This window comes from Charadrius vociferus, unplaced genomic scaffold (genome assembly GCF_000708025.1).
Source record: "Charadrius vociferus isolate BGI_N301 unplaced genomic scaffold, ASM70802v2 scaffold414, whole genome shotgun sequence".
In the NCBI taxonomy this organism is placed as follows: Eukaryota; Metazoa; Chordata; class Aves; order Charadriiformes; family Charadriidae; genus Charadrius; species Charadrius vociferus.
In genome coordinates, this window is record NW_009648079.1 from 3,139,207 (window position 1) to 3,151,245 (window position 12,039).

Genomic DNA, 12,039 nt, shown 5'->3' on the forward strand with positions numbered 1-12,039 from the left:
TCATACAGCAATAAGTCTTTGGAGGCCCGCCGTTATTTCATAATGATCTTCATAATTTTTTTTTATCTGTATCTTTCTCCAAGTACTCTTTATGTCATTGAGGTAGAAAGGATGTATTTATTCTAAAAGCCAAATATCTGGGCTGTATGGTTAACATATTATTGATGGTGATTTCAGGAACCAAAAAAAAAATCTGTGGTAAGAGGAAGTATGTCCAACCTCGTTGTTTGTGATGAATGCTACAAGATACTGGAGTTGTAAATACATGCTGGGCTAAATTATTTCTTCTCTAAAAATACCAGTAAAATACCAGATGTGAATCTTGAATCTTAAGCAATGCAGTTACCTGAGCTCACCAAAACATTCCAGAATATGATTTCAGCATTAGTAAACAGCTGTTAAAGAATTGGGCCCTCCTGCCCTTTACCCCTAACAGCCATTTTGTGTAAGGATATTTTCTCTCTGTTACTTGAAAAGCAAGAGCATTTAATACCTAAACAAAAACTACCAGCTGCTAAAACCTAACCTGAACAAGTCCCTTGGTCTGCTGAGGTCCACCCTTAATGACCACAGCCACAGACTTCCACTGAGCTTTTGCCCACGTGATACTGTGATTCTCTAAATACTGTGATAATATTTTAAATGTGTTAATGAGGCTGACTTTTGTCATATTTTATCCAGTTAGCAAGGTTGTACTTGGAGGGATGGCTTCCAGAAGGTGCAAGACATGGCAGCAGTTGAAGCCTAGTCTGCTGTTTGAGAAAGGGGCAATATTTGCAACAAACGCACATTTCAACTTCCCACATCCTGAAAAGTGCAAAAACCTCTGATTTCCTATTAAATGGAAAGGTCCCAATGATCCTCTTTTCTACTACTTAAAAATATACATTTAAATGCTTATTTACAACGTTTTCTTTCCATATATAAATGAATATTTTCCACCTCATATCAAAGCTTCACAGCTTAGACCAGCCCTACTATGGAGATTCAGAAGGTGGAATTATTTTCATTACACACGCCTTAAAAAAAAAAATGCATCAGACTGGTATTTTGGGGACCACATTACGCTTGGGGAGGCTTTGTCTTTTTGGTGAGACAGCGAGTAAAGATTCAGTTGCGGTGGTGGTGGCCTTAAATTCTGCCTAATATTCCATTTGATTACAACTCAGTTCTTTATCATTCTTTACTTTCAGTTTAAATGCTTTGTTGATATTTAAATTTTCCATTTACAGAATATAAAGTCTGACCAACAACAGCAAGAATTAACATATACTGAATATACCAAATGAGCCATATCCATCATCCTTAGAAGCACAAATAAAATCCACTACTGCCAGATCTTCTTGATATTCATAATAATATTTGAAAAAAACCCCACCCATCTGCCATGGATGGAATTTCTCATGTTGATCCTTTCCCAGTCAAACAGTGTGGGTGGATAATAGCATTGAAAATAGTGAGTGAAAAAGGAGCTGAGTTTTAAATGTCATAAATGATAGCAGCATATACACAAGCTTCCTTTAATCAGTCAGCCAGCATTAGACAATTTCAAAAACTGGCAGTTAACAGTGTTTTTCTTAGCTTGTGGTATTTGGAGGACATTGATATACACATCAAACAGAATTCAGGGCATGCATTATGGAAGTGCCAGCTGAAGCTTTATAAGTAAGTTAAAGCTGGAATTCAATGCCTTTACCATACAAAAGGCATAAAGCCTACCAAATTTCCACTCATTTTGAAGGAAGAATTAATTTTCTGAGGATTTACAGGTAAACATGTTCATTAAAATGTAGTCTCTAAAACAAAATTGTCACATACTCTACACCAAAGATTTAGTGTAGTTTAAATTACATAGTGAGCTTGCAATGTTTGTGTTGTTTTATTATTCAAAACATTTAGCATTAAAAATATAAAATGCTGAATTTCTTAAAGGGGCCCTATTAAAAACAACCAAAAAAAATATCCTTTTTTTTTTTTCCATGGAGGGCACAAACAAATGTACATTACCAACTCTTGACCTTTATTCTCCTATTATCCTTCCCGTTGCTTTGTCCATGTTCCACTACACACAAATGTGCATGTATGAGCATACATATGCCCAAATAACAACTTCCCTTTGCTTTCTGTTGCCACATTACCTCCCTTGAAACTATTTCAGCCCAAAATCCGTTATCTTCCTGAATTGTGACCCTTATTGAAATAACCATTTTTTCCCATCATTTTTAATAGCTAGCAGTTCACCAGTCAGGCGAAGTGGCTGCATAACCTCTCCTGCAGGAAAGAATCCCAAAGGCTACCTCCCAGTGATCTAAGGAAAATAGCAGAAATGGATGTCCTTCTAAAATAACCTCCTGAAAGCCAGTTGATAACTTCAGTTGTATTATTGACAATGGAAGATGACATCCATTTTGGAAGATATTTCTCTGTATACAACCCGTAAAACAACATTGTTTTCCTGAGAAGAAAACTACAGGCTAGAGTATAACAAGGAAAGACTTAATGTATCTGTTCATGTGGCTTTGTTGTCCTGTTTTCACATACTTATGATGAAATAACAAATTTCTCCTTGCATGGGAATTGCAGGATATCTTCCTCCAAATATTTGTACAGCAATGATACATGCTAATGAGAAACAAATGGAAATCCTTGAAAATTAAGAAAGGATCCTTAGCCAAAGCAGCTACTTACCAAATCTGCCAACTGTATTGTTAAATCATCATATGCAGTCTTTATAGAAAAGCTGTTGTATACCAAAAATGATAACAAAACTGAGTTGCTTTATATTTTATTTCTTTTACATTTGGAACATCAGAATTATTTTTTTTTTAATGCCATCTGGAAAGGAAAGAGTGGGTAGAAAATGTAATCCAACACACTTCTAGGAAGAAAGGTAAGAAAGATTTGGAAATAGACTTCTAATGAATGCTTTAAAGATGAAAGATAATTACTTCTAGCTAAATTCTGAATGCTTCAGCTGCCACAAAAGGAAACAATAAACCTCTGGCAAATATGCTTGGGAAGATGTGACTAAGCGAAAGGGTTTGCATCTGGAAATAAATTTAGGATGTTGCAGTGCTTTGAAGATAAGAAATCTCAACGTAGCTGCAGGTACAGTTGATCCCTGAGGGGGCAAATTGCAGCCCAAGAAGTGGAGGGGGAATAGTGTTTCTGCCAAAGTGTGTAGAGAAGGTGGAGGCTGTTCCTGCTGGTACCAGTCTCTCTGGAGGAATTCCCCTCCACAGGCACAGACCATTACCCCTCCTGCAAGGGTAACCGACAGCCAACACCCACTTCTAGGCCAAACGCACTACAAAATCCAACATACTAAGCGTCTTTTTTTCAATATATTTAATGAGTCTTTTGTGACTCTTTTAAGCAGACACAGGATTTCAGTCAGGACTGGAGAGCAATTTTTTTTACGTGTACGTAAAACTCCACTGCTTTCCCAAAGATGGCAGCTGTTCCCATCCCAGTCAACAAGAGCCACAGATGCTTAGACAACATATACAAAGCTGTGGTCTTTTGAAAAGGAGGTATAAATCTCTGTGTATATTTCTGTCCTTTACCTTAGGCATCTGTTTTTGTAGATGTTTGTACCACCATACGGTATATAACTGGTGAAAAGCTAAGAAATCTTTTGGATGGAAGGCATGATACAACTGTAAGAAATTATTATCTTTGTTCCCCCAATGTCACATAATCAATAAGAGGAAAAAATGTTTCTGTGAGAAATATTACTGCTTCCAAAAGATTATCACTAATGAAAGAGAATAGCTAAACAACACCCTACTTGTTCTAAATATTTTTTAACTTCCTCAGACAATTATTTTTAAAACTATACTGTGAATACATTTTTCTTATGCATCTCAGGAGAGGAGGGTAGGGGATTATTTTGTCTCCAAGACTTACCTTTTAATTCTTATTTAATCTCAGAAACCTTCAAGGCTTCTCCTGAAGCAGGTTTAGCTATACTGCACTAGGACATTTACTTGATTACTGAATAACCAGTGGCAGCCAATAATGCTGGATAAAAGCTAGCAGGACAACAGCCCCTACACTGCTTCCTTCTTTCAAAGGAATGACTTTACTGTAGAAGAGTCAAACTTACGTTCACCAGCAACACAATCCATATTTGAAAATTTGCCAGTCTTTTAATATTAGATTTGCTTAGGGCAAAGCAGAAACACCCAAAGTCTACAGCAGAAATGTGTGTGATGTCCTCGAGCCTTTAAGAAGCATGTTAACTACCATAAGTCACCCGCTGACCAATTAACTGGTTATAGAAATGTCTCATGAAAAAATCCTCTTCGTGGTACATTTTGAAACTATTTGCTGATAGAACCTTTTCCTCTGCAAAATGTCTAGGTTTAAATTTCACTGAAGCATAGAAAACCTTAAAGAAATATTTTCAAACACAGGTGAATCATATTACGGAGGGTAGGCGAAAGACATTAGCAGACATTACCAGTATTTCAATGGAAGCTGCTGTTATCCAGCACAAGTAGCTGCAGGGACAGAGTGTTTTGGAAAAAAACACAGAGATATATGCACATACATGTGCAGATGCACACAGTCATAGATGCACATAGACATGCATGGAGGCACATGCATGTGTGCTCACAGATGCACGTATGTGCATGACCAAAAAGGAACAGGGACTCAGCCACACACATGCACACACACAGATCCAATCCGGGAAGGCAGCAGATTTTCTGGACCTACCACAGAAGAATTCTGAACAACATCCAGTTGGCCTAAAATCTCAGAAGAGCAGAAAACTATGGTTCCTTTTGTCCTAAGAAATACAAAAACAAAATTACAGAATAAGTGAGACACTTTTTTTCTCCCCATTTCCATACTATTCTTAATGGCTGCCTCCAGGTTTGTTTGTTTGTTTGTTTGTTTTCTTAAGGATCTCTGTGTATGTATCAGCCTGCACAGTTCCTTCCTTCAGTATCCAAAAATAATTTATTTGCTTTGCCTTTGGCTGTGGTTCCTCTTCTCAGTGGAAAGCTGAATCTCATGCCAACCCTACTGCCCAACACATAGATCAATAAACGTGAAGTCATGCTGCTAGTGCCACTGACATGGAAGGGCTGAACGAGTCCAGAGGTGCAGCAGAAATGGGGAAACTGTGGCAGGAATAGGGAAACTGTGACAGAAATGGGAAAATGTGGCAGGACACAGCAAGTGCCACAAGGAGGAATTTTGATGCTTGGACAGATGTCACTGCCTCTGCAATCAGTCCTGGTCTTTCCTAGGGAAAAGGGAGAGCACTAGAGGGAAGCAGCTCCTGGGTTTGACTGATGGCATTACCTTGACCTAGACTGTCCAGATTTCATAGGAACAACAGATAATATTAAATACTAGAAAAAAATAATAAAATCTCAAATTGAATTGGCACTACTACCAATATTAAATAGATCCTTTTAAGGAATAGTGTTTCTGAATCACTAAGGTTCAAATATAATTGAAAATGCGATTATGAGAAACATTTTTCGCAAAGCCTGTGAAACTGTGAGGATTAGGTTGAAGCATCCAACATGATCAATATCTTGCAATCGCATTAAGGCCTCAGACAACAGGGGCCCTCATTCCTTCCCATTTCCCATTTTCTGTGTTCTGTTTCTAGGCAGCACCATAGGCAATCAGACATGAACAGAAAATGAATTTGCTGCAAGCTAGTAGCATTGTAAGTGGCTTTGATATAAGTGGAACAAGGGTCGGTAACTTCTAAGCTCCAGTAGCCTGATAAGAATATTAAGTCTACCATTTATCCCCAATGAGTGCTTGATTAGCCATACAGTGCTCTGCTGACAGAGTTCACTAAAAATACATTATGCTAATAACACTTGAGTGCTAGCAACACTGGGAAAGCCCAAGTCTTAACACAAAGAATGAGTCATTATGGTATTTACCTGGCAGATACAGTTATAGGCAAAAATATGACTTTCTAGTCCTGTTTGCAAAGAGTAGAAACAGAGGTGATTCCTCAAAGTATGTAAGGATTAGAAAAAATAAAAATACCTCATGTCAGCATATTGACATGTGGAAAATAAAAAGATGTTTAGTTTTTCAGAGCAGGCAGCTGTTAGTGGGGACAACTCACTTATATGTATTTATCTTTGTCTAAACTACATCATAAGGCTCTTCACTAGTGCCTCTTTCTGTCTGGTTTAGCATTGAATGTTTTCTCCCTTCTGTGTAGTTGGACCATAAGCAGGGATTCCCGCTTGGTCCCACAGCTCCTGCCTGTTCCCCAGCCCATTGCCTTTGCCCCACCACTCATGCTCCTGTTAACACAGCATTTTGTCTCATCTAAGGGAAGGATTTATAGGCTGTCTCTCTTTCTTAGCAACAGCAACAGGTGTTACACACCCCAGCAACAATCCAAACCATACTACGATGTACAGAAGACAGTTGGATGGAGAGGTTCATTGCGACTTCAAATTAACTCACTGAATCTTAGAGCTTCTTCCAAACACTGAACACTCCAGTCCTCTTCACAGTTCTCCTGTCCTTTTACTACAGCTGCCAATGTGCAATTAGAAACCCACCTAGCAGGCCTCTGGACTTTGTACAGAGGACAGACACATTCTGCAGCCGCCTGCCATCTATTGCACAGGCAACCTGGTGTACGGTACTTGGTCACGACTCATGGCAAGGGCAAGCAGTCATTTCACAGACGTATAACTGTGAGTTTTTCAAAAAGGGATCAAGCTTGGAAAAAAAGCACTATTAATCCGGCCATTAGAGCTGGTCAAACTTTTTTTTCAAATCTCTTACTAGCCAAAAATGCTTTTTAAGCTCTGCCAAAATTAGGTCAAATTTGCTAGTTTCAAAGAACAAAGATAACATTTCACAAGGCAATGGAATGTCTTTTCGTTTTTAAAAAGATTTAATTTTTGTATATTTTAGAGGTGCCATAAAAATATTTTAGAGTTGATAAAAGTTAAACCCAAGAGATTTGCTTTAGAATGCGTAAAACATTTTGGTGTACCTGAAACACATCTTTATTTTTAGCCTTTCATTTTGCTTAGAAAATGGAAGAAGAAAAAAATAACTTGGGACTCTACCAATTTTAAGCAATGTTGACAGTGAGCCAAAACCCTCAGCTACTCACAGGCAACAATTACAAGCCACCAGACTGTTTAAATGCAATGGTACAAAAGAGCTAAGTAATCTGATCTATTGTAGCTGCTTGTACATGAAGTAGTAATGTGAGAAAGGTTCAGGCAATGGAGAAAAGCAAGCACTTCCATGGCACAATTTGTCTCCTGCTAATGTAAATGCCTAAAATAGGTCAGATGAGTCATGCCTTAAAAATGTCCACTTCTCTTCACTGACTAGAGGGGAAACACAGGTGATGAGTGCTGATGTAGCAGTCTATCTTATCAATGCCGACTATGAGGTGAGATGAATTTCTGCATTTTAAAAATTCACAAAAAAAATAAATTTTGATATGAAAGACCCAAAACATGGGGCCAGAAACTGGAAAGACTGGCCATGTCTTTTACAAAAAGCTAAAACTATATACATTAACCACTCCATTTCTCTTAGGCCTGCGGTTATACAAGGGTATATAAGACAGAAAGTCACATTTCACCATGCAGCCCTAGCATTAGTCCATATTGACACGAATCAGGTGAACACATTTCACACTGGCCAATGGAGACGACATGAATTATTGGTGACTCTGGCATTCAACATTTCATGTCCTACTTTTTCTTCTGTGTTTACCTTTTTTTCTCACCTTTTCTTCCATCTAACCCTCTCATTTTCCTTTTTTTTTCACCCATCTTCTGTCTTTCTTTCTTCAACCCACATTGCTTGATAGCTGTTTTTCAGAACCTGCTGTTGACAGTGTCCACCTACTTCTGTCATCTGCTTGCTATCTTTCATCGCCACTGGAAAAGGAAAGAGGATGCTTTAAAAACCCTGAGCACATATGCATGGTAGAGTATGTGAATTCTCCCAAACTGGCAAACTGTGCCATTGACAGGAGGAAACGACATTAGAGGCAACTCCAAGCAAGGATTGCTCTGTTTTTTTCAGGCTTTAACCCTGAAATTACACCTTTATTACCTTCCATTTTTTCAAAGTATTGTCTGGACCAGACCTCCCTTTGAAGTTTTTTTTTATGAAATCAAGTATTCCAGCAAGCCTAACTTCAATTTTTTTGTCTTGCCCTTCAAGGACCTACTGTGAATTCCATATGCAATTTCCACGTTTTACATCCATCTAGTTTCCTTGCAAGCGAGACAACAAGGTCCTTAGTGGGGCCTTAAAAGATATTCCAGATGGTCCAAATCTGGCCAACGGTCTTACTACTGACTTCCATATTAACAGAAGAGTGAGCAAATTTGAAAAATATAACCCCTATACCTAAGCAGAAAAGAGTTGTAGGTAGAGTTATTGACAATACTTTATCGTGCATTCTTCATTATATATGCATATGTATATGTACATGTATATATGTACAAAACGTGCATCCATCTCTTAAATTTCATTTCATTTTTAGCTAGAGCTTTCTGATGATGCCTACTATACCCTATAAAATACAGTAAGGATCACAACAAAAATTAAGGGCAATCTATATCATCCCTAGCTGTAAAAAAAATCATGTATTCGACTACACCTCTGAGGAAAGAGAGCAATGTCTGTATCACCCCTCTCCATGAAAGCAGTTTACAGGCACTAGAGAACTAAACAGAAAATACAGTTCTGTAGGAACCCACCAGACTCCTGGATGACTGAACTGCTGATCACTTTGTCTGGCTGTACGGAAAGTTAAAGCAAGCTGAAAGTTTTCAGTTTATAGTTAATAGTGTACTTAAGCAGCAGAAAATTATATACTTAGTGTTCCACTCCAACTGTGTGTGATACATGAAGTATGATGAACTCAGTAAAAAAATAAATGAAACCAGGTGGTAAATAATCAAACTATACTCTTCATTAGCCTTGGTATTATTCTACCATTTTGCAAGCAATAAGAAGCCACATGCAGTGTTAGTGTATTTTATTTCCTACTGTCCTTTTTTTTTGCCATTTATATTATCAGTATTTCCCTTTTACATTTTCCTTATTGTTCCTTTTTCCTCCTACTTCTGGGATTCTGATATTGTTATTCATCCAATTTACTACCAGGTTTAAACACTTTTTGATTTATAAAGTTAGTTATCCATCACTATAAACATGTCAATGTAAGTTCTCTAGCTAATCATACAAAAGTCTATCCTATTATCACCCTCACTTTCCTGATAAATTCTCAGTTAATCCCAGGAATATAGAACAGGGCAGAAATTTTTCCTGAGTGCTTATGAACCTGATTTTTCACAGTGGAAGGATGCACTCAAATACATGCAAGCTACATTTGAAGCAGAGTAGTTATGATCAGGTAAAATCTTGCCACAGATGTCCAAGATTTTCATAAAGGTAAGTGTATAGAGAATTTAGTAGATACTGAACATGAAGCAAATTAAAGACACTATAGAATGAGTTTTTATGAAAATCTTTCTACCTTCAACTAAACATGAAAAATTACTTTTATGGAAATTGGGGACTTTGGTCCTTTTTTTTTTTTTTCCAACTATCTAAAATCTCTCATCATCTGTCTTTTTCGTAGTTCTCTACTGTACTCTTGGCAATAATCATGAGCATGTTAGATTCAGAAACAGTAATTAGTATCTGTTCATACAAATGTTCTGGCCTGTTTTTTCTCATTACTCAAACTCCATACACAAGACATGTTTAGAGGCACAAATTGTTTTCCTACTGCGCTTCTAATTAACACTTCCATTAAGACCCAGGCAGAGAGCATGGAACATACTGAAAGAAACTGCTGTTTACAGAAACGGTGATAAAATGTATACAAATATGTCCTGCAAAGTGCAATCAAGCCAGCTTGCATGACATGTGGATGTGTTTCTCTGTGTCTGTAGGCACAAACAGATGTGGTACGCTCACATGCAAGACCGATTTGTTCATTAACATTAAAAAAACCTAGATGAATAACACTCCATTAATTTTTATAATTACTTCTTGCATGCCCATATCACTGCTCAGCTTAGTTTCTGAAGCCCTTAGTAGCTTCAGAGCATGATCCTTGGCATGATCATGGATACTTCAGTTACCTTCCACTGGTTTTGCATTTACAAGACTGGGTTCACAGAATCACAGAATCACAGAATAGTCAGGGTTGGAAGGGACCTCTGGAGATCATCTAGCCCAACCCCCCAGCCAAAGCAGTGTCACCTACAACAGGTTGCACAGGACAGCGTCCAGGCGAGTTTTGAATGTCTCCAGAGTGGGAGACTCCACCACCTCTCTGGGCAGCCTGTTCCAGTGCTCCACTACCCTCAAAGTAAAGAAGTTCCTCCTCATGTTAAGATGGAACTTCCTATGTTCAAGCTTATGCCCCTTATCCCTCATCCTATCACTGGGCACAACTGAAAAAAAGACTGCTCCCATCCCCCTGGCTTCCTCCTTTTAAGTATTTGTAAGCGTTACAAATTTGTCCAAGGTTACTTGGATTTTTGTACTTATACACTTTCTAATAGCCACCACCCCTCCTCTTATTCTGTTTGAAATTCAAATTAACCTTAAATTAAGTTTAGCAGCAGGTTTTTTTCCATCTTGAAAGGCAGAATGAATTGATCAAATGGCTTGCTAAGCATCATAAATAGTTCTGGATTTCCAGAAGAGCTGATTTATGCCTTTGTATAAAAACATGCATAATCTCTTCAATTTTGCATATATTCTATACAAAACCAAGTGAGAAATACCTTCAAGTAGCTGTAACTGAATTTCACCTCCAGAAATCCCATCGAGGCTCAGGAGAGTCAATCTGCAAGGAAAGAGATTAAACAAATAGTCTTGTGACCCAAAGTGCAATAAGCTTTGCACTGTGAGACTAAGTTTGAAAGCCTGACAATTAACTGTAACTCAGGGTTGGTGATAGGGGGATGTTGTTGTCTTTGTTTTTAATTACATTTTATTGAACAACTAAGTGATAAGCATCAAAAGACAAGATTGTCTTGGATCATCAAAGACGGGGGAGTTTGTTTGTTCTGTGAATTCAGGCAAACTAAAAGAGCTCTTCCTGTGTTTACCTGAGTAATTAATGAAAGACCAAATTGCTTTTGAGCCAGGAGGCTTCAGTTGATTGGAGTTATGTGCATTCAGTGAACTTAGTGATTTGGAGTAAAAAGGATTTACAGTGTAGGTGACAACCATTTTCAGGGAAATATCACAGCAAAGGCTGAATATTAGAAGATAGCTTCCAGATGATGTAATTTATATGGGGAGCTTTCTCTTTCACTTAAAGTTTGAAAGTGGAAAAAGTAGTGGGTTAACTGAGTAAAATGCTTGAAAAAAGTTTAGGTAAATAGCAAGTTTAAAAAGTGGGATTCTGACATTCAGCCTATTGCTATTAATTTTTAACTGTTAAGATCAGTGAACTCAGAGAAGTTTGCCAGTCTACCTTAAGAAACACTATGTTTGCAGGGACAGACATGTCCTAATTTCTGACAGTATTACCATGCCTATTTTTCTAATATGGTTCACTAAGGACTGGAGACATATTGTGATGCTCTTGATCAGATGTAGTAACATCTAATAATCTCTTGTTATTACCAAACGATAGTTAAGAAAATTTGCTTTTAAATGTACTACTCAAAATGCCAAGAATTATCAGCATTTGTAATCCTGTTGGTTATTTAATTTTTCAGACCACCTGAATGTGTTCACCAGAGCGTTCCTAGAGCTATAGTGGTACTGGAGATCAAAGAGTGCCAATGGACAAGCCCAATGAGCTAAAAGACAAACAGAAAAGATGTCCCCCTTCTTCCTGAAGAATGCTGTTAAGTTAAACAAGGTTCCCCTTGCCTCTTTCACTGCTCTAATAAGCGTGGCATTATTTTCCCTTCTTTCTCCTAATCAAAGAATTTTTCACTTATGCAAGAACAAATTTAAAATAAAGATGAGGACGTGTTCTTCCTTCCTTCCTGAAGAAACTAACTTTTAGGTAAATACACTCTT